A 27240-nucleotide genomic window follows, 5' to 3' on the forward strand; every position below is an offset into this window, starting at 1 on the left:
TCCGAGCAGGAGAAGAGCCCGCAGCTTCAGAAACGGACCCATTATGGGCAAACAAAGGAAACTGTGCTCAGATGGCTCGGTCAAGCTCACAACTTTCTGTTCAGAAATTCCAGAGGTTCTCACAGTCTGCCTGTGCTCCTCTCTCAGGAGGAATAGGTTGGAGCCACACTTCCTGGGTTGGGGGACCCTGGTCCCCAGGAATGCTGGTGGCGTGCCATCTTGCTGGTGGACCAGGAGGCCAGTTCCCCACACCCCCTTGGGGCAGGGCCTTCAGCATCCTCAAGCCTGCAGGGCGGTAGGAGGAAGCGGCCTCTCGGGCTGCGAAGGCTGACTGTTTTTCCTCTTGGAAATACCATCAAAGCCAGGCCCCACCGCCCCCTCCTTCCGCCGCCCCCAAGGTTATTCATGAAAGAATTAAAAATGAGCCCAATGCAAAGGCAATCTGAGTAATAAATGTGTTGAGACAACTAGACAGCCTGTTGGAAAGAAGATAGAATTAATCCATTCTTCATCCCGAACAGAAGAGTAACCCTGTGTGGATCAGAGACCACACGGGAAACAGTGACTCCGTCCAAGCGTTCGAAGGGGTTCCCTCTAACGTGGGTGATTTCTTTAAGCTGGGTGAAGGGGGAGACTTTCTGATAAAAAATCAGGACTGATAGTTTGACACAAATTTAACGACATTTTTATTAATTTAATAAAAAATCCTCACATGGCAGAAAGCACTAGATGCGAATTTAAAGGACAAAGGGTAGAACTGTGAGAAATTCTCTGCAATACATATCAGAGACAAAGCATTAACACTGTTTAAAATACAAAGAACAGGGGTGCCCGGCTGGCTCAGTCGGTTGGGCGTCAGCCTTCGGCTCAGGTCATGATCCCAGGGTCCTGGGCTCGAGGCCTGTGTCGGGCTCCCTGCTCAGCGGAGAGCCTGCTTCTCCATCTCCCTCTGCCTGCCGTTCCCCCTGCTTGTGCTCTCTCTTTCTGTCATATAAATACATAAAATCTTTAAAACATAAATAAATAAAATAAAATACATAAAACGTTAAAAAAAAAAAAGGCAAGGAAAACAGACCAAAAATACTAAAGGAAAATGACCAAAAGACCTAAACACACGATTCACAAAGAGATATAAAATGGCCCTTTTGTATATGAAAAAGGCCCAGTAAGGAAACAGCAGTGTCAGCCCCACGGAGAGGGAGGCACCATTTCTCACCCCGGCCGCACCTCCATCGCCGTCTGCAAGCCTGGGACAGGCTCGCCGGCCTCGCAGGTGGCCGTGCAGAGAGGATCCGCGCTTACGGAGGAACACGAGGGGAAATCACACAAAATTGAAAACACGCACCTGCCTCCAAACCAGCCACCTGGCTTCCGGGACTTTACGCTGAAGAGCCGCCTCCCGTCGTCCGCGAGCCACACGAGGGGGTTCACACTCGGCTGCCTGCCATCGCCGGATATCCCGAGCCCCAGGGCACCCACGTGCGGGAGCGGGGCCAAAGGAACCAAGGCCCCTTCACCCCGGGGCGCAGGACGCAGCTGTGGAGAAGGGCGGGCGGGACTTTGGGGTGATTTGCGGGAGGCGTTTCCCTCTCTCGGCCTCAGAGGGCCGGGGAGGGCAGGTACTGCGTGTCCTGCCTCCTGTGGAAGGAAGGGCAAACTAAGAGAACAGGCAGAGGACAGGTGACCAGAACACGACGCACTTGATCGCGGGAGCCTGGAGTGGCGGAGGGGACCCAGGATGGACGGTCTTCGCTGGGTGTGTCTCTCAGTCCAGTTGTGACATTTGGGAATGCGGTGCTGTCCAAAACCTAAAACCATGTCCCCAAACACAAAATAAAACCGTTAAGAATGGGGGAGGGGGGGGAGGACGGAAGAGCGAAAAGGAAGGAACAGGTGAGCTCGAGCGCGTTGCGAGCGAGCACCCTAGCCGCCCCGAAAGAGGAAAGGAGAAAAGACGAGGAAGCAAGAGCTCGTCCTACTGACCCGCACCCGCCGTCCTGGGCAGCGCCGGGCCCCAGGGCACGAGGCTGAATGATACGCAGCCCCCGAGTGGCCGTAGCACCCGTCTTCAACTTCTTGGCATTTTCCCCCGGCGCTGGGACTGGACGGGCCAGTACTCCTTTTCTTGGGGAACGCACACCCCAGGCTGGCTCAGAAACAGGCACTCACATGTTTGTGGGGCGGGATTCGGGGGAGAGACCGAGAGGAAGGAGGACGGAGAAAGGACGAGAAAGCGCGGGGATCAGATGCTCACGTCGGTCAGTCCGAGTGAATGGTGAATGGGTGCCCTTGCTATGATTTTGATTTATTTCCAACTTTGTTGTGAACTTTCAAGTTATTTCCAAATAGAGTTCTTTAACCAGGAGCCCTGTGTCTGTTCCAAACAATACTGCCCTTGAGATGCCCTGAGTTTTACTGGTGTTCCACCCCTGGGGCCCGGCCTGTGGACCCCGACTCTCCCTCAGTGGAGAAGGATGCCCCGGGGGCCCCTTGTTGGCCCATGTCAGGGCTGAGGAACACGGAAGGGTCTTCCAAAATCGGAGGGAAGCAGGGGTCCCAGAACCCCGTGAGCCCCTGGGAACGGATCTGTCACCGGCACCTGAGCTGTGCTCAGCACTTTCTCTTCTCTGGTCCCTGGACCTGAAGGACAAGCCAAATGGGGGCCACTCGCGGGCCATCCACATCCCTGTTCCCAAAGCTGAGCTTTCTCCCTGACTTCTCTTTCTGGAATCCGGTCGTACCCCAGCCCCCAAACACCCTGCAACAGCCGACCACACACAGGCCTTCTGCTGGCCCCCCCTTCTCTCAGTGTGGTCCTGGGGCTGGTAGCATCACTGCCCCGCTTCCACCACCCGGAACTGCTTGGACGTGCAGAATCCTGGTCCCGGGTCTGTCCCACACCTGCTGAACCCAAGTCTGCATTTTAACAAAACCTCCTGGGGGTTGTGTGGGTACAGGCACACCTGAGAAACCCTGACTTAACCCATTTAACTTAAAAAAAAAAAGTCACATCCAGAAAATGAGGGCTAGAGTAGCAGTTCCTTTAAGCGTGTAAATCCCAGGGGCTGTAATTTCCCGGGGCTGTAGGCTCTGTGGCCAGGCGGAGGACGAGGGCCCTGGGTCTCCCTGGCAGGTGGCCGGGCTGGAGGCCTCAGCACCCACCATCTCACACCTGTAGGACAGTATGGATTGCTGTGGGACATCTGGAAGGACCCCCCACCCCAGTGCCTGTGTGACCTGGAGTCGGGGAGGATTTACCCCACTCAGGCTGGAAAGAAATCCTGCTCTCGCTAACTGAAGCCAAGGACATGAAGATCCTAGTTTACCACCAACAAAACAACCATCTGGAATTCACTAAAAGCATCTGGAACCAAAGGGGGCCTCAGGTGATTTGAGTTGTTAGTCTCGGTTCAATGTCCTTTGTGACCAAGAGAGATTTGTGTGGCATAGATGGGAGCCGGGTCTAGCCGGGCTGAGCAGCTAGCCCGCAGCTCATCCCCGTTCTGCCGCTTGCCAGTCATACCACCGTGGGCAAGTTACGTGAGTGACCGGGGCCTCAGTTTCCCCTTTGTACAACAGGGATGATCATGCCAGCTCCCCCGTTTGTGGGGACTGAGGAAGTCAGAATGTGCAGAGCACTTAGCCCAGAACAGTGCCCAGTGCTTGCTGCTGGGTGGATGGTTCTGGGCCCCGCTGTGGGGGCACCGGGGAGGGGGGCGGCACTGTGCTGGTGTTGGCGCAGCAGGCCACGGTCTCCATCAGGCCTCCTGATGACCTTCAGCTGTGCTGCCCACTCGTAAAGCAGGAGTCACGGTGGCGGTGCCGGTATGTCCCCTGGGATTCTCCGCCCATGCCCAGCACTCTCACTGTTCCCACTTTGCAGCTGAGAAAACACCTGAACAAAGGAGCTTAGAGATCTCCAGAGATCAGACACTCCCCAGCCCCCGCTCCCACCCGATTGTCCGGAAGCAGGTGACTTCCACTGGGTTTGGGGAGATGAAGGTTGAGAGGAGCATCAGGGAAGGCTCGAGAAAGCCCAGGGAGCTGCCTGGTCTGCAGATCCGTCTCACAGAAGCCCTCAGTGAGCACAAGCATGGGCTCCAGATGCCTTTTCCAACGAAGTTCTGAAAAGTGGGAGGATGCGGGGCACCTGGGTGGCTCAGTGGGTTAAAGCCTCTGCCTCTGGCTTAGGTCGTGATCCCAGGGTCCTGGGATCGAGCCCCGCATCGGGCTCTCTGCTCCGAGGGGAGCCTGCTTTCTTCTCTCTCTCTGCCTGCCTCTCTGCCAACTTGTGAACTCTGTCTGTCAAATAAATAAATAAAATATTTTTAAAAAATTTAAAAAGAAGTGGGGGGATGCCAGGGAGCTCCACCTTTAGGAAAAAAGATGGCTCAGGTTACCTTTCAAAGGGAGCGTCCAGAGCCACGCAATGCACAGGGCAGAGGAACCAGGACCGCAGTCCCTTCCCCAAGGCACTGATTTTGTGACCGCCATTCTGTTTCCTGGTGAAAATGAGAGACCCTTGACATGGAAGCCACCCCTGGGCCTGTCTCTGAGGTCAGCTGGAAGGACAGGGCATAGGGTTGTCCCCAAGGACCAAGGAGGATTGAAGGCACAGGGTTACTAGAATCCTCTCCATGTCTCCAATCCCCAGGAAAATCTTCTGGGAATGTGTGCATCTTGTGGGAAGGCAGCTCTCAGTGGAAGCCCAAGAAAGCCTGAAGCTCTTGTAGGACCCAGCACCACAGAGTAGAGGCCACCGAGGCTGGGAGGGCCCATAATCCAAGCTCATTATGGAGACAAACCAGAGGTGACCGCGACGAGTTGCCAGCCCTCCCCACATTTGCAGACGCTGAGCAGAGAGTTTTGGACTCCTACTGAGTGTGCGAGGGGGCTTGGGGGCAATCTTTTTTGAGGGTGTGAGGGAATGGCTGGTGATATTTGGACTCTAGCTCTACACCCACCCAGAAGCTGACAGCAATGTCTGTAGACAAAGCAAATGAGTAGACAAGTGGCCTGGGGCAGGTGTCGGGGGGACTTCTCTTGCGGGGTGGGGGGATTTGTTTCCTGCTCACTAAGAATAAAGGGAAAGAGACAATGCAAGACGCTGAGACCCCATTCATGCCTCCAAAGTCAGGTTTAACGCTCCTAGACAGTTTGGTTAGCTTCAGGTAAAACTGAACGTTTTTGGAGACAAAAGGATACCCCCCAAAATCGGCAGCAGGATCTGATGGGCCGAGCAAGCGTGGGGGAGGTGCTTGCCAAAGGTCTACGTCAAACTTATTTGCTTGACCTTGGGGACAAGCCTCTTAATGAAGCAGCTTTCCTGGGTCCCCAGAGCAAGACAGTCACCTTGCAGTCAGACCAAGGAGGCGACCTGGAGGTGAGTGGGGACCTGGGGACCTGCAGCTGCCTTTCCACCAGATTCCATTTTCTGACCGTGCTCAGCGTGGCCTTGGAAAAAAATAAAAGGAAAGGAAACGGGAATGAAGGACATGGAATGAATTACCCACAGCATATCAGACACTTCAGATGAAGCCCACGACCTCGCAGAGTCTTGCATGAAATCTTACAAGTAATATAAACACAACGGCAGCCCAGCTCACCCCCAGAAATATTCGATAATAAAACACAGCTGGCGGCGCTGGCCTTTCCCAAGCGAAGTTTGTCATTCTTACTGCTAGAAATGCTGACCGAGACAAAACCTGTAAAATGAAAGCCAGTTTTCTCCCCCTCGCCCCCAAAGAGGGAGATTTTTTCTGAACTGCACAGTAAATATTCATAGAAAATTGGAATGATCCATAAAAATAATCGAGAACAGAACCTCTTCTTGAAGCCCCCGTGTTGACCAAGTATTCGTAAGAGACCTTGGTTCAGCCTGGCTGGGATCATCGCTTTGATCTCAAGTCTGTGTCTTGACTATTAAGATAATGCTCCCTCCAGTCCCCCTCCTTGGCTCGCCCGAGGGTAATGAAGCCAGAGCCTTCCTAGCTGACCTGGCAACGGTGGTTGGCCGGTCGTCCCGGGATTTTATAAGAGTAACATCTTGCGACTGTTAATGTGCAGAGAAAGAAGCAGATGTGGAAGATGAGAAACACCTGGAAGCAAGGCTCTATCTTCTTGCCTCAAAGCTGCCCACTCCCCAGGGTCCCAAAATGGCAGCAGGAATTTTGGCAACAAAATGAAGTTGGGGGTGGGGAATGCAGGGAGGGAGAGAAGTGGAAAGGACCCCCAGGGCCACAGCATTCTGTGTTCTCAGGGTTTTTTTCTCGTGGGGGAGACACATACAATTCAAGGACACACAGTCAGCGCAAGGCGTGGGCCGTTGCGGGAGGCAGAGCAGTGGGAACAGCAGCGGTGAGCGAGGCAGAGAGCGGGGAAGAGAGTAAGTGAAGCAAGGCGGGGCTTTCCGGGGAGCAGGAAAAACTGAGAGTTTTGAGCCCAGAAGATAGATTTTATTCAAATCTCTGCCCCTGAGATCCCAAAAGTAAATTTAAAGAAATTGCCTTCATTTAATAAAAAAAAAAAAAAAAAAAAAAGCACATGAAGCAAAGGAATTCAGAGAAGCACAGGGCAGGGAAGTCAGAAACATTGGCTGAGAGCATGGAAAGAACGAGTCTCAGAGGAGATGACCTTCAGGCTGGGTTCTTGAGGGATGTGTAGGAGTTTTCCATCGAGACTGACCTCCAGGCACAGAGCCTCAAAGGCAAGGGAGAGCCCAGCCAGTGGCCTGAGAGCATCAGGGACATTCAAATGTAAGGTGTCACACCTCCCTGACTTCTTTGGGTCTTGTCTTCCTGACACAGCATCCCTGACACAGGGAACCCTGCTCTAAGCCCCTCATGGTATCTTCTTCCTCCTCTCTCTTGTGCTCATCCTATCCCCCCATCTCAGTGGCTGGCCTGGAAGGGGGTTTTGATGAGGGAGCAGATACGGGACCCTGGGAGTGAGCACAGGAAGGAAATCATCTTTCTGCTACTTGCTGGTGTCCTAGTCCCATGCTGTGCCCTTTATCCAAGGCTGTTTTGGGGTTAGCCTCCTCTCCTTGCTGGCCAGAGGAATCCAAGGGTTAGCAGCCATGGAAGACCAGAGAGGCGGCCTCAGACGGTTGATGGGGACTCGTGGAAGGTACCAGAGTGGATTGCAGATGTTCTGCCCTCAGGATGCTGCAGCTACATCTGCCTCCCAGGGCTTGTGGTCCACCAGGGCCAGAAGATCCTCCTTGGAGAAGGAGACACCGTGACATTCTCCAAGAAAAGAATTCAATAGATCAGTGCCCTGACCATCTTCCCACTTAACTACGCCACGAAAATGCCCCCTCCTTCCCTGAGAAAGGAACATTTCCACCCGGACAGTAACTGGGGCAATGGCAGACCACCACCTTTTGTAGAAAATAGTCTTGTGTCAAGCTGCGATAAACCAGAAGCTCATAGCTCAATAACTACATGCAATTCACAAGGAAACAAGCGTTCTGTGTTTGCAATTTATAAACTCCCCCTGCTAAAACGATGCTCAGAGCTTCCCGCAGTGCTGGACGTGTTCTAGTTCTTGATCAGGTCGTGGCCATGCAGGTGAACACGTTTGTCGAAGGTTGGGGAACTACAGAGTTAAAACGGGCCCATTAAGTTTCATGTAAATTCACCTGGACTAGGACAAGAGTGTCGGAGGAGAAGTGATGTTCAGTACCGCGTCCTCTTGGTCAAATACAGCATTTGTATTTGCGGTGTCACCGCATTCGCTTGGAGCACCTGTAGCCTTTGGTGACTTTGGTGCCTCTTCCTGCCTGTGGTTTGCTGGCCACGGACTGATTCAATTATGCCAGGTGCTCAGAGAAAAGGGAAACAGAGGTGGCCCTGCCTTTGGATGCTGTCACAGGCATGAAACAGAATGACAGGACTGTGAAGGGGGACACATTGTGACTTCAAAACAGTAATTTTACTTGCAGCGAGGAGGGACTGTGATCACTTTTTTTTTTTTTTTTTTAAATTCCATAGTTATTCCTGCTTCGCCTTCACTCAGGGGTGAGCGATGCGATAATCCTGGGAAGTGTTCAGACAGCAATCGCCCTGTGCTGCCGGCTTGGTCACAGCACACACAGTGAGGCCGTCATTGAGGGCGCAGGGTCTCCTCTGCGGCAGACAGGCGGGCAGTGGCTGAGCAGCGCCCTGTGGGGACATGCCGCCCGCATCTCAGCGCGGCCGCCCCCTGCCTGACTTCTCTACCTCTCCCCTGTCTGTGGCATCTCCTTTGTGAGAAAAGCCCCGTGGCCGAAGAGCTCTCGGGGTAGGAGATATGACCACTTTTTGCTTTGGTTGGTGTCGCGAGCACCAGCAAGACCCACGAGAGGACAAGCGCCCAGCTCTGGCACTGCAGATCCTGTTCTGCCCTCCAAGGGCGCCCAGAGTGGCTACCTTCCGGCCACATTTCGAAAGGGTTAATCAAGCCTGACAGGCCTCCCTGCCCCCACTCCGTTTCTGCATAGGCTCGGGGAGTGCGGGAGGGGGTCCACGGATGAGACTGTTTCAGTTCAATCAATAAAATATCGTTTAAGGAAATGGAGTTAAGTGCGTTATCTTTCCTTTACATGGTTAGGGCTCACCCAGAGCCTGCCAGAGACACAGGTTCCCGAAGGTGACAGGTGTCTGTCATCAAGCTGCTGCCTTGGAGAATAAATTCATTTCCTGAAACACGGAGTCCCGGGCAGGGGGTGGGGGTGGGACAGCTTTCCAAGTGCATTTTTGAAGAAGGGACTCCCGAGTCCAGGATGAAAGCTCCTCTTTCCCTCGCACATCTGGAGCTGGTGGGCCACCAATGCCATCTCTGCCTCACGGCCCTTCCTGAGTCACCTGCAGCAGCCACCAGGGTCCACGTAGACCTATCCCATTTGGGACCCCCCCACCCCCACCGTGTCTTGAGACATATGTGGAGTTGTGACATAGGAAGACCCACGACCTCTGACTCGGTTTGCATTCTTAGGCAATTATTGTGTACCTGCTGTGTGCCAAGCAATCAAAGTGCCCCACTCACCCTGTGCCCGGCTCACTTGGTCTTTACAACCCCCCAAGGAGCTGTGCCTATGATTCTCGCGTGACAGAAGAGGAAACTGAGGCACGGGACTTAAGTCACCTGAAGTCACGACGGCCATCAGTGGAGGAGGCAAGGTTCTGACTCCAGCCCTCTGTCCTCAGCATGGAGACCTGTGGGTCCTGGGCGCCACCGACAGGGACCAGAGGCTGAGCCCATATCTCAGGAAGGCCTGGATTCCAGCAGAGAGAGGCCTGCCCGCACGTCAGCCTCCGAAGCCTGGCGGCTGGTGCCCTATCTCCAGCCGGGGCCTGGACTGGAGAAGATGGCCCGTGGTGGACGTACCCCTCGAGGCCCGGGGCTGCCACGCCGAGGAAGGCCCGCCTCGAGGCCCAGCCCTCGCGCAGGGAGTCTGTTCTTCCATAAAAGGAAGCTGGATCTGCAGAAGGAGCCACATTTGGCTGGGGAAGTTCATCCAATCAAAAGTTGTGCCCGAGTTGTTATAATTCAAACTCAGATGTCGATTTCAACCCCTATCTCACGACTATTTTGAGCCCAGGAAAGCCCACAAGCGTGTCTATTCTGAGACAGCGACACAAAAAGATCCAGTTAGAAAAATGTTCAGAGAAACTTGGGAATTATAATTACTCCTACACCCGAGAGCATTCAACTGCTCTCATTTTATAAAGTGGCTTTGCAGAAACTGCATCTCAATGTTCTGCCCCAAAGGCAGTTGGGAACTGGGGGGAGGGGGAGACGAGAGTTGTAATTGACAGAAGGCTTCCCCCACCCAGAGGCTGAGAGTGCAGACGGCCCGGGCACCCGGAGGCGAGCAGGTGTCCTGGGAAGATGCGCAGGGAGGACCGTGCAGCTCCGAAGAGAGGAGCCCACGGCCGCAGGGGACGAGGAGGGGACTAGGGCAGGGCCTGCGGCTCAGTGGGAGAAAATAGCTGCCTTGTTTATAAAGGATGACGTTGGCCTCCATGGAGTGGCTCTTTGATGCCATGGTCAGGACTGTACCGAGCTGTGGACGTGTCTGAAGTCACGGCATTATCGGAACAGCCCCTCCTCGCGTGTTCTATTAGCATCTCCCTTCCGCAGCTGACGACGTGAAGGCAGAGGGCGTAAGACGTCCCCCAAGTCCCCCAGCTGAGCGCCGCGGCCAGGATTCGAACACAGGGCCTGGCTTCTGTCCTCCATTGCCTGTAATTCTCAGACTGACTGTAGCAGGTGGAATGACGCCCCCCCGCCCCCGTCCCCAACGTCCCAGCCCCGGGAATCGTCCATGCGGTCCTCTACGGAAAAGAAACATGTGTGAGGACGTCAGTCAGTTTAGGCTCTTGAGATGAGATCATCCTGGATTACAATCTGAGTGAGTCCGAAATCCAACAAGTGTCCTTATAAGGGACACAGGGAAGGGGAGAGACACAGGGAAAGAGAGAAGCCATAGAAAGTTGTGGGGAGACTGGAGTGAGCAGCCCCTGCCGGGGGGCTGGGGAGCCAGGGGCCACCAGCAGCTGCAAGATGCCAGGTGCCTTCTCCTCTACAGCCTCAGGAGGGGTATGGTCCTGCTGACACCTTGCCCAGGGCCTTCTGGCCTTCAGAGCTGTGAACAAATACATTTCTGCGGTTTAGCACCCGCCCCCCGTTTGGGGTCACTTGTTAGGATAGCCCAAGGAAATGAATCCGTGAGCCCAACAAGGTCACTACCCTCCTAAAGATGAGGGCACTGAGGCTGAGCCTGGGACGTGTCCCTGGGAAGACAGCGTCTCCAGGTGCCTCTCAGGGTCAGGGAGCGCATCGGTCAGGGCTCCGGAGGGCTGACCCCCATGGACCGAGGGTGAGACAGTAGATTCTGGGCCACCATTTGCTTGGTGCTTGGATCCGCTGGGAACCGAGGCAGCCCCTGCATCTTGAAGACACTGTCTTTGGAAGTTCTTGCTGGTGATGGACTCAGGCGGCCTTCCAAGGCTTCTGGTTATTCCGTTGGTGTTACTCTGAGCATGTCAGCGTGCAGGGGCTCGAGCAGGGTCTGGCAGTCGGCCGCCTCACAAAATCTGAGCCCTGAGGGCCTCCCACCCTCGGAGAGCTGCGGCCAGCCGCCGAGTCCCCCCGGTGTGATCTGGCTCCAGGTGCGGCCGCCAGAGAGGGCCGGCTCAAGACCCGACGGGACAGGACGTTTCTCCCCGTCTCTCAGCTCACCTGGCCTGGCACAGGGTTGACCTTAAAAAGTTGGAGGTAACGGAACCCGAGGCCCTGCCCCCAGGCCGGCCAGCCCTCTCAACCCCTCCTGTGCCTCGTGTCCGCTCATGCCTCCATCTCTGACAGCGCCGTCACTATTCCCACTTTACAGGAGAGGAGGCCAAGTCGGACTCCCCACGGAATACCTTTAACCTTGCTCCGGTGACAAGGTCGGTGAATGTCAGAGCCAAGATCTCCACCCAACTCCGTAAGCACGGCTGACTGAGCTCCGGGCCTCTCTTCCCTAGGCTGTACCCCGATGGCTTCAGCACTTGGCAGTGGGGCCGTACTGGAGCCCCGGGGTCCCTAGAACGTCCCCGGACCAGCCCCAGGAGCACCCCCGACAAAGCCCCGACCAGGACAGGCAGGGTGCGGTCAGCGGGCTGGCCTTCACTGAGTTGGGTTCCCTCGTCTGACTCCATCTGAGTCGACTGCAGAGGACAGGAATCCATGAACTGAGTGAAAAACAGGTTAGGACTCTTTCTGAGAAACTGAAGAAAGTTCCTTCGGCCCCTCTGGGACTGCCCAGCCCCATCCCTCTGACTGGGCTGGAGCTGGGCGGGGGTGGGTTGTGGGGACAGACAGTCTCAGAAATGACAGCCCCGGGAGCCCGGCCAGGTCCCCCCGCCCCCTTTCCGGGCACCGCAGACAACAAAGCAGGACAAAGACGGCTGGTCTGTGCCAGGAGCCACGTTTCCCACTCTGTGCCAAAGCGGCACCCAGGCTGTACGGGAGCAGAGGAAAAAGCAGAGGCGGTACTCGGAGTAGATCCCCGAGCCCAGCCCTGCGCGTGGGTCACAGCTGCCGCTGCTCCAGACCTAAGTGGGAGAAAGGAACCGAAGAGCTGTCGCCTTGACCTTCCAGAGCTTCCTGGGGGGCCCAATGTGACTCCAGTGCCCATGAGCTCAACCACCCTTCAGGGTTGCACTCCCAACCTTGGTTCTGGAAGTTTCTTCCCTCCTTGGGAAGGGTGGGCTTAGGAGTCAGACAGATCTAGGTGAGCAGCTCTGGTCGACTTGCTGTGGACAAGTGGCTTCAGCTCCGAGGGCCTCTGGTTTCTCATCTCTGAAATGGGAACAACACTGTGGAGCAGAAACTTTCCACGGGGAGCGTTCAGTTCTGTGCGTGACACGCAGAGGGCACACCGCCAATGCTAGCTAGCTAGGTCCCGGGAGGACGAGGTGGCCGGCCCCCAGGGGGCCAGCAGGGGAGAGAGGAGGCACGGGGTCGTGGACCAGGCCTCCTACCACTTGCCGCCGACGGCCACCGTCTCGATTCCCTCTCTCACGCTGCTCAAAGACCGTGCCAGCTGCTGTGGTTGGAGCTCCATCTGAACACATGCATTTCACTCCTGTGATCTCATGGGGTCACCTAACGACGCTGTTCTTACCCTCGTCTGTAGAAAATGGAGTCAAGGCCCTATGGCCAACTGTCCAGGTCTGCTTGGGACCCAAATGTCTTCCAGGTTATGGGACTTCCAGGGCTACAACTGAAAACTGGGACATGTGGGTCACCCTAGACCAGGGACACGTACCCAGTAATAGGATCAGCCCTCAGCAGCGTCAGCATGCAGCCAGAACGGGGCAGGCCGTGTGTCCACGGGGCCCATTCTTGGGTGGAACTTCTCCTTCTGGCCGCCTTCCTGCAAACCCCTTAAAGTTACAGCCAGGTCTGTCCAAGGAGGCATCCTCAGAACGAATTCATCATGTTTCCCAGCAGCACCACGGAGAAGACATTCCACAGTCCCATGTCACAGCATGTGTAAACTGAGGCCTGCAGGAGTCAGACAGGTTCCCTGGAGGCCTGTAACCACACCGATCTGTACCCGCACGCCCCTGGGGGTCTGGAACAGACTTGGGAAATATTCAGAAGTATTTGTGGGAAAGAGGAGCACGGTCTCGGGTTTCATTTGGGGTGTAAACACAGCAGGAACCTACACAGTCATTTTGTAAAATTCCTAAACCCAACCCAACCCAAAACAAACAGTGAAGGATGTGCCAGTCTGCACCCGGGGACCCGTCTCATGACTCTCTGCGCTCACCTGAAGCTCCGGCGGAAGCCCACGGGGAGGGGCGGGGGGCGGGGACGGGGGTACTCTGGGTGGTGGGCGGTGGGGGGGATGGGGACCCTGCAGAAACATGGGAAGAAGCTGCTTCTCAGCAGAGCGGCGCCCTGCAGGGCTCCCAGACTCTGAGTCAAGGCCTTGACCTTGAGAATGAAAACGGCCTGTGTCTTGCCATGAGGGTTTTGGAGGGTGACACAGCCAGCTTCTCTGCAGGGGGTAGACCCCCAGCCCTCTGGGCCACGGCCCATGGTCCCCAGACACTGCACCTCATTTGGGCGGTACCCTGGAACAAGGATATTAAGCGAAAGTATGGATTTGTTCGGAGCAGGTGCTGCAGACATCCGTAAGCTGGCTTTGTCTGGGGCGGCAGGATCCAGGGTCTGCGTCCTGGGAGGGGCCGCGGGGGGCCCCCGAGATGTGTGACGACTGGGCCCTGGAGGAGGAAGCGCCGGCTCCTTCATGGGTTTGGGGACCCTGGGAAGGGCAGGCCCTAAGGTCCCAGATCACTAGGATAATGAATTGGGAAGAAGAGTGATCATCAGCCCTGTTCCTGTTGACGGAGAACACAGGACACGTCAGCACTGCCCAGGGGTTTCAAACATACCGCCATTCATTCCCCACCACGGCCGCTGGAGAAGGGCCGTTCTGGCCAGTGACCCCTTTGGAAGCGGCTGGAGCCCCAGACTGAGCCTCCATTCCTACTCCTTGCTCTGCTACACAGAAGTTGGGGTTGTGTCTCGAGTTGGGGCGGCCCCAGGCTGGCAGGGAGAGCGGGGCTTGGGTGCTCCCACGGTTCCAACTCTGACGCTGACTGCCCGGGGGGCCTCAGAGGCCCCTCACTGCCCTGAGCCTTGTTTGCTCGTCTGGGCCTCCAGCCCCCAAGTACAGGCGGCTTTGTTGGTGTGGTTGGTGTGGATTTGCTTCAGCCTCAGACTCTCAAGGAGCCCAGGGCTAAATAAAGTGCCCCCAGCGGGAGCCCCAAGACTGGTATAACCCTGCGGCCGCCCACTCTAGGGATCTCTGTGGATTGTCCCAAGATGCTGGCCGGGCTGGGCAGTCACAAGTCCCGGACACCATGGGGTGGGGTCTCCCGAGCAGGTTTCCTCCAGGCCCCCGCCTCCGGGCACTACCCCGCAACCAGCTTCTGTCTCAGGGCTCCCGTGCACCTTCCATCCGAAGGGATGTCTGCGCTGAGGGGAGTGTGTGGGCTCAGTGGGCAGGCCGAGTCCTGCTCCGGACCCACCGAGGCATGACCTGGCATTCCGGGAGCTCTGCGTGCCCACACCCACCCCTGTCTGTGAGGCAGCCACTTCTGGGCCAGCTCAGGGGTGTGCAGAGGAGTCGGGGTTCGGGGTCAGCAGAGCCCGCAGCATGCACAAGCCACCACAGAGATGTCACCCAGCACCGCTGTCAAGGGGCTGGTGGCGGCCAAGGTGAGGGGAGGCGCGGCCCCCAGCAGCCAAGCGAGGACCCACGTGCAAGCAGCTCGGCTAGCCGGTGTCCCCAGGGGCAGGAATGCAGGGTGGGGTACATATGGCCCTTCGTTTCACTACAGACTGGGGGACACTGGAGGGGGAGGCGAACCACAACAGACTGTGGACTCCGAGAAACAGAGAATTTTAGAGGGGAGGGGCGAGGGGGATGGCTGAGCCCGGCGGTGGGTATTACGGAGGGCACGGGTTGCATGGAGCACGGGGTGTTATACACCAACAACGCATCGTGGAGCACTGCATCAAACACTAATGGTACACTGTACGGTGACTAACATAACACAATAAAAAATGATATGTTAAATTTTTAAAAAGGAGTGCAGGGTGGGGAGCGAGGTAGGAACGGGGTGGGGGACAGACACCCAGGGGGTTTGGCTGTGTTGGCACTCTTGGGGCCCCCTCAGAGCCGCCACCCAGCAGGGGAGGCACTCACTCATCTGCCCCTGCACCCCAGGGGTCAGAGGGCACCATAGGCATCACTGCATCCACGGCCAGTCGGTACCCATGTGTGTGCCCAGGGGGCAGGAAGAGGGTGGGGGGAGGGCAAGGAGCTGTCAGGTGGACAGCCAGGTCCGAACAGGTACGCAGAAGGAGGTGGGCTGCTTTAAGGCTGCCGTCAAGGACAGCAGGAGACGTGCCCCGCACGAGGGAGGATGGCCTAGAAAGGGCAAGCCAGAGGGAGGGCTGAGATGTCTCAGGGACACCCCCACCCCACCACCGCTGCATTTCCTGGTTCTGAAGATGGACTGAGTGCCCTGTGCTCCGAACCTTCCGCAGACAGGTCTCGCTCACCTACACCATTTATGAGGTCGGGTGCAACATGCAAATATGGGCCCCCGATTCAGAGATTAAGAGCTTCAGGATGGCAATAACAGAGCATTGAACTGGGCAGGAGCCTTTGGAAACCCCAGGTCCTGCGCAGGTGGTCACCCTGGGAAGCCAGCCCGGGGCGGACGCTGCCCAGGCTTAGTCAGGGAGATTGTGCAAGTGTCCGCTGGGGGTAAACAGCCGGGTTGGGCTGTGGATTCAGTTCTGTCCCACCCCAAAGCCTGTGCTCCAAGCCCAGATTGGGTTCCAGGTCCACAGAAGATACAAAGGATCCACTCGTGTACTGGACCCCGGCTGAGGGGCACAATCCCAGAGGACACGCCGGGTCTGACACACATCAACTTGTGTGTGTGTGTGTGTGTTTGTGTGCGTGCGCGCGTGCGCGCGCGCTCACCCTGTGCTGCTCAACATCCTCTCCCACTGTTGCTAGTAAGAGCATCCCACTCCCCTACAGGGACACCTCCTCCCTCTTTTCCTCCCTCCCCAACCACCAGGAGTTTGGGTGGGGCCGATCCCACTCCTAATGACTCCCAGCTCCCTGACTATGGTGATTGGTTCAATGATGGACACGTGATGCCAGCCAATGAGAGGCAGCCATAGGCCTCGTGCTGAGAATTTGGGAAGGGGATGTATTTTCTCTCTGGGGATGCTAAGCTTCGGGAATGTAGGCTGGAGACTCCTGGAGGTCATGGCATGAGAAGCCCCTTCTTGGCACCGGAACTTCCATGAACAAAAGCATAGTCAAAGGATGGAGAGAGAGAGAGAGAGAGAGAGATTGCTTGTGGCATTGTCAACCCCTGGATCTAGCCTTGCCTGAAGCTACCAGATCTATGAACTTTTCTTCTTGAGTCAGTCTGAGTTGAACCTAGGTCAGTGACCCAGAAGAGTGATAGGAATGGGGCTCCGGGCAGCTTGAGAGTGGGGAACTGAGGAGCTTCCCACTGCTCTGAGCCCTGAAATCTTCCTGGGACATCCACAGGTTTCCTGATGGCTAGAACATTTGAATCTACCAGCCAGTGGGTGTTCGTGACCCATTAGCAACCCCCAGATCGAGGCATGTGGTTTCTGTAGAGTGGAGATGGCCTTCTTTGATGACTCCTTACAGGAGCTGCTCTCGGGGCCATCACGGGTTGAATGAAAAAAGCTAACGGTCAGGATTAAACCGATGCCAACCATTCACTGTTCCTATCCCAGAGAGGCAGGAACCCCTGGGATCTTTTGGGCAGGAGGGATGTGATGGAGGAGGGGACCCTTGGAACCCAGGAGGAAGAGCCTCTGGGGCAGAGGGCTGGTCACCCCCAGGGCTTTGACAGGTCTCCGTGGCAATTTTAGGCATGAGCCCATCCTGGGAGTCCCAAGGAGGTGCGCCAGTCATGGCAGACAGAGAGGGTCCGTGACGGGGAGAACCGGGGATGTCTCAGAAGGCAGTGGAACTAGCAGGGCGCCCTCAAGGTGAGCAGTGGGGGCTGAGGAGTTGGGAGTGCTGAGTGTGGAGAGAGACGAGGAGAAAGGGGAAGGGGGCGGGGGGACAGAGGCGGTGAGCGAGGAGGCAGGGCAGGAAGCCCACATCGGCTCGTGTTCAACCCGAGAGAGGAAAATTCCACTTTCTTCCCCTGAAACCTCCTCCCTCACCAGGCAGACTTCTTTAGCTAAGAAGATAGGTTTTGTTTGATATATTTTTTCTTTCATCAGTGAACTGTCAAAATTACAGATGCTTGGCATAAAGGAGAAGCCAGTTTCCTCTATCCCTTTTGGATTTTTTGGATAAAATTTCCTGGCTCTGTCTCTCTGTCACATCATTAAGGAGAAGTTTATTTTCTTTGGGGCAAAAGTGTCGACTCTGATTAGCTTTCAACAAGACAGCCTCGTCAGTGAGTCGCCATGATGCAGAATTAGGAAATGTCTCTCAGGGGATCTGCAAGCCAGTAATCGCTTTTTCTGTCTCCTAAAGGAAACGCGGTTTGGGTTTTGGTGGGTATGGAAGTAATTTCGTTTTCATAGAGACAGTGTAAAATTCATCCACGAATCAGAAGGCATCAAGGGTAATGGCCTTATAAATTCCATACTGAACTCTAAGCACCCACTGAAAGCTGCCTATCTCGGGCACATGGAGGGCTCAGCCCTTCCGTGTGGGACCTTATCCCGTCCTCACCGCAGCTCTGGGAGTCCCTCAGGGCCATCTGCCCATTTCACAGAGGAGCAGCCTGGAGATTGGCAGCATAAGTCACTGGCCTGGCACCGCATGACCGGGAGAAACTCATTTCACCATGTCCTCACGTGGTGGAAGGGGCCTCTTTTTTTTTTTTTTTTTTAATTTAATTTATTTATTTGAGAGAGAGAGTGAGAGAGCATGAGAGGGGAAGTCAGAGGGAAAAGCAGACTCCCCATGGAGCTGGGAGCCTGATGTAGGACTCAATCCCAGACTCTGGGATCATGACATGAGCTGAAGGCAGTCACTTAACCAACTGAGCCACCGAGGCGCCCCAGGGGCCCTCTTTTATAAGAACACTACTCCCATCCACAAGGGCTCTACCCTCATGACCTGAACACGTGCCAAAGGCCCACCTCCAAATACTATCACACTGGGGGTTAGGATTTCAGTATAGGAATGTGGGGTTGGGGGAGACACAGACACACCCTCCATAACCGCCAAGCTTCATCTAAGTGTTTTTGCCCATGTTGAGTCACTTCGTCCCCACGATGACCCTATCAGGAAGCTCAGCCTTATTTCCACTTTATAAATGAGGGACCTGAGTCACAGAGACGTTATTTCCTCAACCATAAGGCTTGGCCAGTGGGTGGCCGAAAGGGATGAGCTGAGTAAAGTCTGGATTCAGAGCTTGTGCTGGGACCAGGGTGACCAAGCAAGGCACTCGGGCTGCAGAATTTAGAAAGATGTCCTTCTTGGGACTGTACAGGTACAGAGTCAATGCCTGAGAGCCAGGCATCCCCAGATTTTGTGCCCTGGGTACCTCACTTTCTACACCCTTGTGGGGACCCTGTTCACGACTCTGTGAGCACTGCCCCCTGGGAAGAGATCGTCCCAGTCTTGGCACGGTCACGGCACAGCACTTGAAACCCGAGCCCGGGGAGCTGCTGGCTGGGTCCTGAGGCTGACCGGGGGTCACATGCCTCCACATGCAAGAAGGCCACCGGGGTAATCGAGGCAATTATATACAGACCTGATGCAAGAAATAATTTGTTCCTTTGATCTGAATTGTTCAAGAGGCTTTAAGTAACTGGCAATAAAATACATTACAACTTGATTTAAAAATGTGTTCAGGGACTTTCAGCTTCCGTTCCAACATGTAGAGCTCAGAAGTCGTCCTCATCCTCGCAACAAGAAAAAAGCTAAACACACCCAAAATCGACTTCTCTTCTTTGATTCTTCAGAGAGTCGAGGTCACAGGGCACATGGCTGCCCCAGAAACCCGAGAGGAAGACGGGCAGACACAGAGCCATGGCTCTTGGGGACCGGGAGCTGCTGGGCCAGTGGCAGGGAAGAACACTTACAGCAAATGACCAGTTGCTGGAGGCTGAGGGTACTGGCTTGACATGACAGACTCACCCAAGGCCCCACACTCTTGTGAGTTTTCCTTCTAGGAGCCCCACCTGTGCTTCCAGCAGGAAGGCAGGAAAAGGAGCCATTCTGAAATATGCTTCAAATGTTCTGTTCTCCTTAGCAAAGGTCTGCTCTGAAGGGAAAATACCAGAACCTCTCCTGACCTAGGGAGGGGCACATACCCAGCTGGGACCTCCCCCCATCCCCCTTCCCAAACACACACTCCTCCGGCCTTCTATCTCATTTAGGGAGGAAAGTAAAAATCAAGGAAATATTTTGAAGGTCATAGTCCAGGGGCTCTGACCCACTACAAAGATTTAATTATAAGATTACAGAACACTGCCTTTCCCCATCACCTTGCTGTCACATCCACAGGACTCCAATACAATATGGGTTATAACTGAGAGCTGTAAGACACTGACTCAATTTAAGAAGGAATTTTTGGGGAAGCCCAAAGGGAACAAAGCAAGGACACAAGAGGAAGTTGAAGACTCTGATACCTAAGACTACAGTAAACATGAAATACAGCCCAATTCTGAACCAGATAGACATCAACCCTCACACTAAAGTCTATTTACCTCAGTTCCCATCACTCCATACAACATGTCCAGCTTTCAGCAAAAAGTTACAAGGCATACTAAAAGGCAAGAAGAAACACAGCCTGAGAAGACAAAGCAGGCAACAGAAATTCCAATACGGCAAAGATTTCAGAATTATCAGACCAGGAATTAAAAATAATTATGACTAATATACTAAAGTTTCTAGTGGGGAAAAGTACAGAACAGATGTAAGCAAAGAGATGGCAACTCTAAGAAAGGACCAAAAGGAAATGCTGGAAATCAGAAACACTGTAACAGAACGTGAGACTGTTTCTCATGGGCTCATCAATAGACTGGGCAAGGCTGAGGAAAGAATCAGTGAACTTCAAGATGTCAGCAGGTACTCCTTAAACTGAAAATCAAAGAGGAAAAAAGAATGAAAAGAAAAAATGGAGGAGGAAATAAAATATCCAGGAACTGCGGGAGAATTACAAAAGATGAAACATACATAAAAGGGAATAGCAGAAAAAGAAAAAGGAAAGGGATGGAAGAAATATGTGCTAATAATGCAGTTGAGATTTTCCAGAATTAATGACACAGACCAAAAGGCTCACAGAACATGGAGCAGGATCTAGGTCAAAAGTCCTACATCTGACCACACCGTACTCAAACATTAGAAAACCAACGACAAGTAGAATATCTTAAAAGAAGCCAGAATAGGAAAATATCATCTTACCTACAGAGTAATAAGGATAAAAATAACATCATATTTCTTCAGAACCTATTCAAGCAAGAAGAGATTTCGGTGAAATATTTAAAGTGTTGAGAGGGGGAAAAAAAAAACCAACCTAGAATTCTGTATCCAGTGAGATTATCCTTCAGATTTGAAGGATGGTTGAGGGCTTTCTCAAACAAACGTCTGTCACCGGTAGACTTGCCTTCCAAGGAATATTTTAACAAGTTCTTCGGAGAGAAGGAAAATTCAGGTGTACAGGAGGAAAGAAAGAGGGAATACATTCAGTTAAAATAAAATCTTTTGCTTTTCTTATCTATAATCTAATAGACTACTGTTTGTTTAAAATAGTAATAGCAGGGCTCTGGGGTGACTTAGTTGGTTAAGTGTCTGACTGCTGGTTTCCACTCGGGTCGTGATCTCAGGGCCATGGAATCGAGCCCGACATCTGGTAACACACTCAGCGGGGAGCTGCTTGAGATTCTCTCCCTCTGCCCCTCCCCTCCCATGCATGTGCTAGCTCCTTCTTTCCCTCCCGCTCCCTCTAAAATAAACAAATAAATCTTAAACAAAATAAAATAGTAATAGCAAAAATGCGTTGGGTTATTATAGCTTACAGATCAGTAAAATGAAAGACTGCAATGTTGAGGGGGGACAGAAGAAGAAATAGATCGAGAATATGCTATTAGAAGGTACTTTCACTGTCCATGAAGTGCTACAGTTCTGGTTGGTAGTAGACTTAGATTAGTCATAAATGCATACAGCCAACCCTAAGGCAGCCACTAAAAGAAAATTTAGAATCAGCCTAATCGATACATCAAGAGAGGAGAAAAAAATGGAACCATAAAGAATGCTCAATGAAGGGGAGCCTGGGTGGCTCAGTGGGTTAAGCCGCTGCCTTCGGCTCAGGTCATGATCTCAGGGCCCTGGGATCGAGTCCCACATCGGGCTCTCTGCTCAGCAGGGAGCCTGCTTCCCCTTCCTCTCTCTCTGCCTGCCTCTCTGCCTACTTGTGATCTATCTCTCTCTCTCTCTCTCTCTCTCTCTGTCAAATAAATAAATAAATAAATAAATCTTTAAAAAAAAAAAAAAAGAATGCTCAATTAAAACCAGACACGGTAGAAAAAGAGAAGACAAAAAACGATAAGCCCAAGGAACTGGAACGGTGCCGTACAGTAGATGGCAATCAAACTGCGTCAATAATCACTTTACATATGAGCGGTCTAAACAGGCCGGTGAAAAGACAGAGACCGGCCGAGTAGAAAACAAGACCCAACTCTGTGTGGTCTGCAAGAGAGTCGGTTCAAAGATGGACCCTAAAGATCAAAAATACAGGAGTGGAGAAGGACGAACCAGGCAGAAAGTGGAAGGAGGGAGATGGGGGGGGGCGGGGGGGGCAGGGGAGGGGGAGGCCGGGAGAAGGAAGAAGAGAGAGGGAGGGAGGGAGAGAGGGAGGGAGGAGGGAGAAGAAAGGGAGACGAAAAGGGGCGGGGAGGAGTGGGGGGGATGGGGGGAGGGAAGGAACGAGAAGGGAGAGGGAAGAGGGGAGGGAGGAAGAAATGAGGTGTAAAAGGACAGAGTCCAACCCAGAAGCAAATGTGTCTCCAGAAAGAGAAGAGATTCCTCTCAGTGGCTTTATTGTAGAGAAAACGTAATGAAAACCATGCATTCAACAAAGCAAAAACTCAAAGACAGCGTGATAAAAACAAGAAACCCTATCCAGGATATAAGCTGACCTGAGGAAAAGGATTAAAAACAAAAATAACATCATTACGGAACAAAGAAATAACAGTGTCAGTGACCGAGAGCCCAACAGGTACAGTGGGGGCCCCATCACTAACCGGGAGAAAAACCTGGAGATGAAAGAAATAAACGCGGACAAAGCGGGGCCATCGGCCTCGGTGGGGTGGTCTAAGGCTTTGGGATGTCCCTGAATCACAAGGCCCCGAAACCACAACGTATTCAAAGATGTGAAACAGAAGAATTTCCCTGAAATGAAGAAATACCTCTAAAACTTTTCATTGAAAAAAAAAAAAAATACACGGTGTTCTAAGAAAATTTCATTTAAAGGACTCCACGCCGAGACATAGTCCAAGTCAAACACTGAATTTTAAGGTGGAGAAAAACTTCTTTGAACGTGGAAGCCGGAAAACAAGTCACGGAAAAGCAGAGCAGTATAAAGCTGGCCTCGGACTTTCCAGGGCAACACACAGTGCTGGGAAACAAAACAACGTCCACAAAATCCCTGGTGGGGGTGGGGGGGCGGGTACGGGTAGGACGTGACGGGGAAGCATTAGGTAGGGGAGAGGGGAGAGTCATCGTTTAAATCAACACGGCGGGTGGGCGCTCCACACGTAAGAAACCTCAGGGAACACACGTCGTGAAAAGGCTCTCTGAGGAGTTAAGTTACATCTGCCTTTTGAACCTGGAGTCCGTGACATCCTAATTCATTCATTCGTCCAAGCCTTGATGTCAGACTTCCAGCTGGCCCAGCGCAGGTCCCGTGCCCATCCCCGATCCCCGTGGCTGTTGGAGATTCTGGGGGCAACTCTGAACCGTGGCTGTCAGAGGGACCTGCGCTCTGCCAGCAGCAGCAGGGACCCACAATGAGCCCCGGCCCTGGGTCCCCAGGCTGACCCTGCCTCACTTCACGGGCTTCCCAGCCAGATGGGGCCCCGGTGAGAACCAGAGCTGGTTCCTGCCCCACTGGCCCCACCTGCCTCCCTGCGCTCCTTTTGCTGTTTTTGGGCCAACAGAGGAGGGAGCCACCAGCTCTTGGTGCAGCGCGATGTCCCCTGTGGCTGGTGGGGTGTGAAGGTGACTCGTCATGAGGCTCGCACAGGGAGGACAGGACTTTCTCACCCCTGGTGTCTGCAGACAGTGGCTGGTTGTGAACGTCTCTGGGTGCCCAGCCCAGAAAGGAGAGAGAAAAAGAGGAAAAGCAAGTGCAGGTGAGAGAGACGCAGATTCCGCCCCCCGAGAGCGGTGGGCCAGGGCGCCGGATGCGTGGAGGGGGCCTCCCCACTGGGGTGGGGATCGGAGGCCCTCTCGGCACCCCCGCTCCTGCTCTGCCCCCTCTCCGGGTGCTCGTCCCCGCCCTCTTCCCATCTTCTCCAGAACCCCCGTGCTCTCTCCAGCTCACAGCCTTTACCAACCCGTGCCGCCTCCTGGAGCACTGCCCCCCACCCCATCCTTCCTCTGACCAAATCCTGTTCATCTTTTGGGTGTCAGGATACATGCTCCTTTTTCCTGTCTGTACCCCGCAGACGTGCTCCCTCTGCACTGTTCACACCCACTCAGACACACGCACCTGCCTCTTTACCTTCCGTCTCTGCGAGCTGGCTCTCAGACCTAGCGCACCTTCCCACATTCTCCCAGGGCTCCTTCCTTCCTCCCTTCTTGGGCGGCGCCCCGCTGTGCCACCCTGCATTTCTGCTTCCCCACGTGGATGAAACCCCCCCACACTGGGCCACAGCCTCCGGCGTCCCCAGCAGCTGCTGAGGTGCTGGGTGAGACCGCTTGGAAGCGGAAGTGGGAGCCAAGTCTTGTCCTTTCTCCTGTGGACTCTTGTGGTTCTCCCTTAGAGACTTCCAGTGACGTCTGTGTGCTGTGTGAACACACCTGCGGGGCCACCCATTGTGTCTCTCCTCAGCGCGTCGGAGTGTGACCACCGGAGCCCCGTGTCTCTGTCACCACCTCACCCCACTTGTCCTTCACTTCCCTGCCTCAGGCTTATATCTCCCCAGTAATCCTTATCCTCTTAACCCTTGCCTCAGGCTCTGCCTTCCAAAGTATCCTTGCTCCTTGAGGATAGGAACACGTCTTACTCATTTTTTAAATCTCTAGTACCTGGAAATGAGTATTTGGGGAATGATGCATGAGTTGATTAATCAACTAATTCTCTCTAAACTTACCTTACAGATGGGAAAAAAAAAGACACAGAGGAGGTAAACTGAGGATCTTCTCTCAGGACCCTTTGTCTAGAAATTGATGTCGTGGTTGCATTGAAGACCTCATTCCCATAGAAATACGAGGATGGCTGAGAAACTCTTCCCACTTCTACAAAGATGAACCAGTTTGATATAAATTCAGAGAGCTAGAGACACGAGTTTTCCTCCCTAGGTCTGGCAGCTTTCCCAACCGTCAAGGAGTGAACTGACCTTGACCTTGGACTTGTGCAGATTAGATCCAGGCAAGCATCTTTAGTTACTTTCTTGCAGGTCCATAAACTGTAACACAGGGAGGTATCCAGTGAGCCTGGAGGCTACCTCGACCCCGGATGTCAGCCCCCCGGGCTGTCTTTGAACCATGTGTCCCAAGAAAATGAGCCAAGAACGTGTCTGCTTTCACACCTTGTGCTAGCGAGTAAGAAATTTCTCCAGATAACTGCCAGCAAAGACACAGCCCTGGACCAGAGGTAGCCAGGACACAATTAAAACTTGGCACCTTCGCGATGGAACAGCCCTCCGCGCCGAACCAGCACGGATGCAAATCCAGTCATTCCAATAAAACGCGGACAGATGACTCGGGGTCCTTTCACGGTAGTAACGGTGTGTTATGGGACGCGGCTTTCGTAAGCTTCGCCACTCTGTGCCGCAAGTCTTCCATTTGCTTGGCTGTTCCCCTGTAGCACAACCTCATTTAGCATGATGAGGTCCCAGCTTGCACGAAGCTGGAGCCCCCACGTACACAGAACCCCGAATCTAATTAGAAGCCACTGCAGGTGTCACCGGAGCAGACATGACACCACTCCAGGAGGCGTGATTGTCTGCTGCATTTTATACTTCAATTTTCTTGGTGATGAGAGGCGGGGACGCATACATGGGGGGAAAAATTGCGTTTTTCAGCTGCAGTTTGACGACTTTAACAAATAGCTTTGCGCCTTAATAGAACATCTTTCTGGTAGACGTTGCACCAAGGACGTGATTATAGAATGCTTTTTCGGGCTGGAGAAGGGAAGCGGCCGTCCGCAGCTTTCTCGCCTTCGTTCAAAGCGACTTTGTAACATTCAGTCTGTTGGAACAAGGCAGCCGCAACATTTGTACCAGGGTTCGTAAATCAGACTGACTTTCGCCCCTACCTCCCGTGGGCTCCTGCTCAAAAGCTTCCTTTCTCTGTTCCTGAAATCCCGATGAAGATGGGCAAAATGAGGGGCGCCCAGGGAGGCCCCGACACTGAGAATCTCCCATCCTGGTTGGTGGGGTGGACCCCGAGAGCCTACCCGAGAAAACCAAACAGACCCGACACCTGCCTCCAGGAAAATTCATACCAGATCATGGATTTAATTGGCTTTGGGGACGGGAAGCGGGAAAAGTTGAAGTGATGGCTTTGGAAAGAAAACCTGGGGAGTGCAGAGGGATGAGTCAAAGCTTTTCTGCCTGAAGCTGAATGAAAGGCACTTTATGTTCTCATCTCGCTGGGGCACTGCCCGCTAGAGCCCTCCGTCCCTTCCTGCCGGGGTGTGGGATGCTCCCGGTCCTGAGGCTGCTGGCCCCTGCTCATGGGAAGAGGCATGTGGGTGGCCATCCAGAGGAGAGACAGCTTTGGGCTGTTCCCTGGACAAGTGGCAGTTTTGAGGTGAGACTCGGCCAGAACAGGAGCTTGGGGGCCTGCCGAGTGGGAACAGCTGGGTGGCCAGAAACTGGTGCAGCCACTGGAGAGGGGGCCCCTCGCCCCAGTCCCCCAGAAGCTGTGCTTGTTCACCGAGCCTCACAGTGGCCAACAGGGCCAAGCTGCACAGTCTTATGCCCCTGCCTGTCCCCAGAAGCATAGAGCCCAGACCACTGCAGGGCACCAGGGACTGGGGGCTCTGGAGGCATTCCGGGGCAGGGCCCCACCTGGGCACTCCTGTCCCCGCCGTGACATCAGTGAGACACACAGGTGGCTCCTCGGGGGATGGAAGGGACCAGCGTGGCTAACTGTGGAGGGGCTGGTGGACTGATGCCATGTGGCTGCGTTCACTTAGCGTTTCAGCGGTTTGTGACCATTTGTTACTTGTCCGTGATGAGGGAAGAACAGAAATCGGGAGAGCTTAAGAAGCCGTGTAGCGATCTGACACGGCCGTGACTTCCGAGCGGCCACCAGGGCTTTGGCTGGTGCAGGCGACGTCGGCCTGCACGGTCCCATGTGCCTCGAGCCGCAGAGCCACACACGGTGGGGACAGCCTTGGGACTCTGACAGAGGGGAAACACAACGTCCAACCCCAACCCCAACATGGTTTGGGGCATCGTCGCTGACAGAGCCCCCAGGGTGCCTACCCCAGGTCCCCAGTGAAGGTGGCCAGCGGTGGTGGGGGACACGTGGCTCCGGGGAGGGGGTCAGGCTGCTAGTGCCCAGTGCCACCTTGGGCTTTACATGTACACAGCTCCTTAATTTGGAGCCACGGGCTGGGGTGAGGAGTGGGCAAGACGGTGCTCCTTGGAATCTTCCAGAGGCAACAGGCCTGGTGGTTCTGTGCGTCGGCCCTGGAGCCGGGGATTTGGGTTCGAAGCGTGCCTCTGGCACTTCTTAGCTCTGGAGAAGTTACTTGGGTTCTTTGTGTCTTAGTTTCCCGCTCGGTAAAATGGGTCTTCTTAGGGCAGAGCCGGCAGCCAGCAGCCAGCTTGGAGCCTGGGGCCCTGTCGTTTCATCCTTCCCCGAGGAGGGGAGTCTACTCTCTCCACTCAGGTCTCCCCACAAAGGCCACCTCCTCCAGGTGGTTTTCCCTGACCCCTTTCCTCCGCCTGTCAACCCCTCCCCTCTCACCGTCTGTCTCTCCC

At 54.3% G+C, this 27240-nt stretch overlaps 1 long non-coding RNA gene across 1 annotated transcript; it reads right to left on the reverse strand.

The window, feature by feature from the left end:
- Positions 1 to 949: 949 nt before the first annotated feature.
- LOC116596471 lies at positions 950 to 9371 on the reverse strand. Its single transcript, XR_004288132.1, has 3 exons — positions 9127 to 9371; positions 1346 to 1638; positions 950 to 984 (listed from the first exon to the last, which is right to left on the reverse strand). It is a non-coding gene; the product is annotated as an uncharacterized LOC116596471 (long non-coding RNA).
- Positions 9372 to 27240: the final 17869 nt, after the last annotated feature.

Source organism: Mustela erminea, chromosome 7 (assembly GCF_009829155.1).
Source record: "Mustela erminea isolate mMusErm1 chromosome 7, mMusErm1.Pri, whole genome shotgun sequence".
In the NCBI taxonomy this organism is placed as follows: domain Eukaryota; kingdom Metazoa; phylum Chordata; class Mammalia; order Carnivora; family Mustelidae; genus Mustela; species Mustela erminea.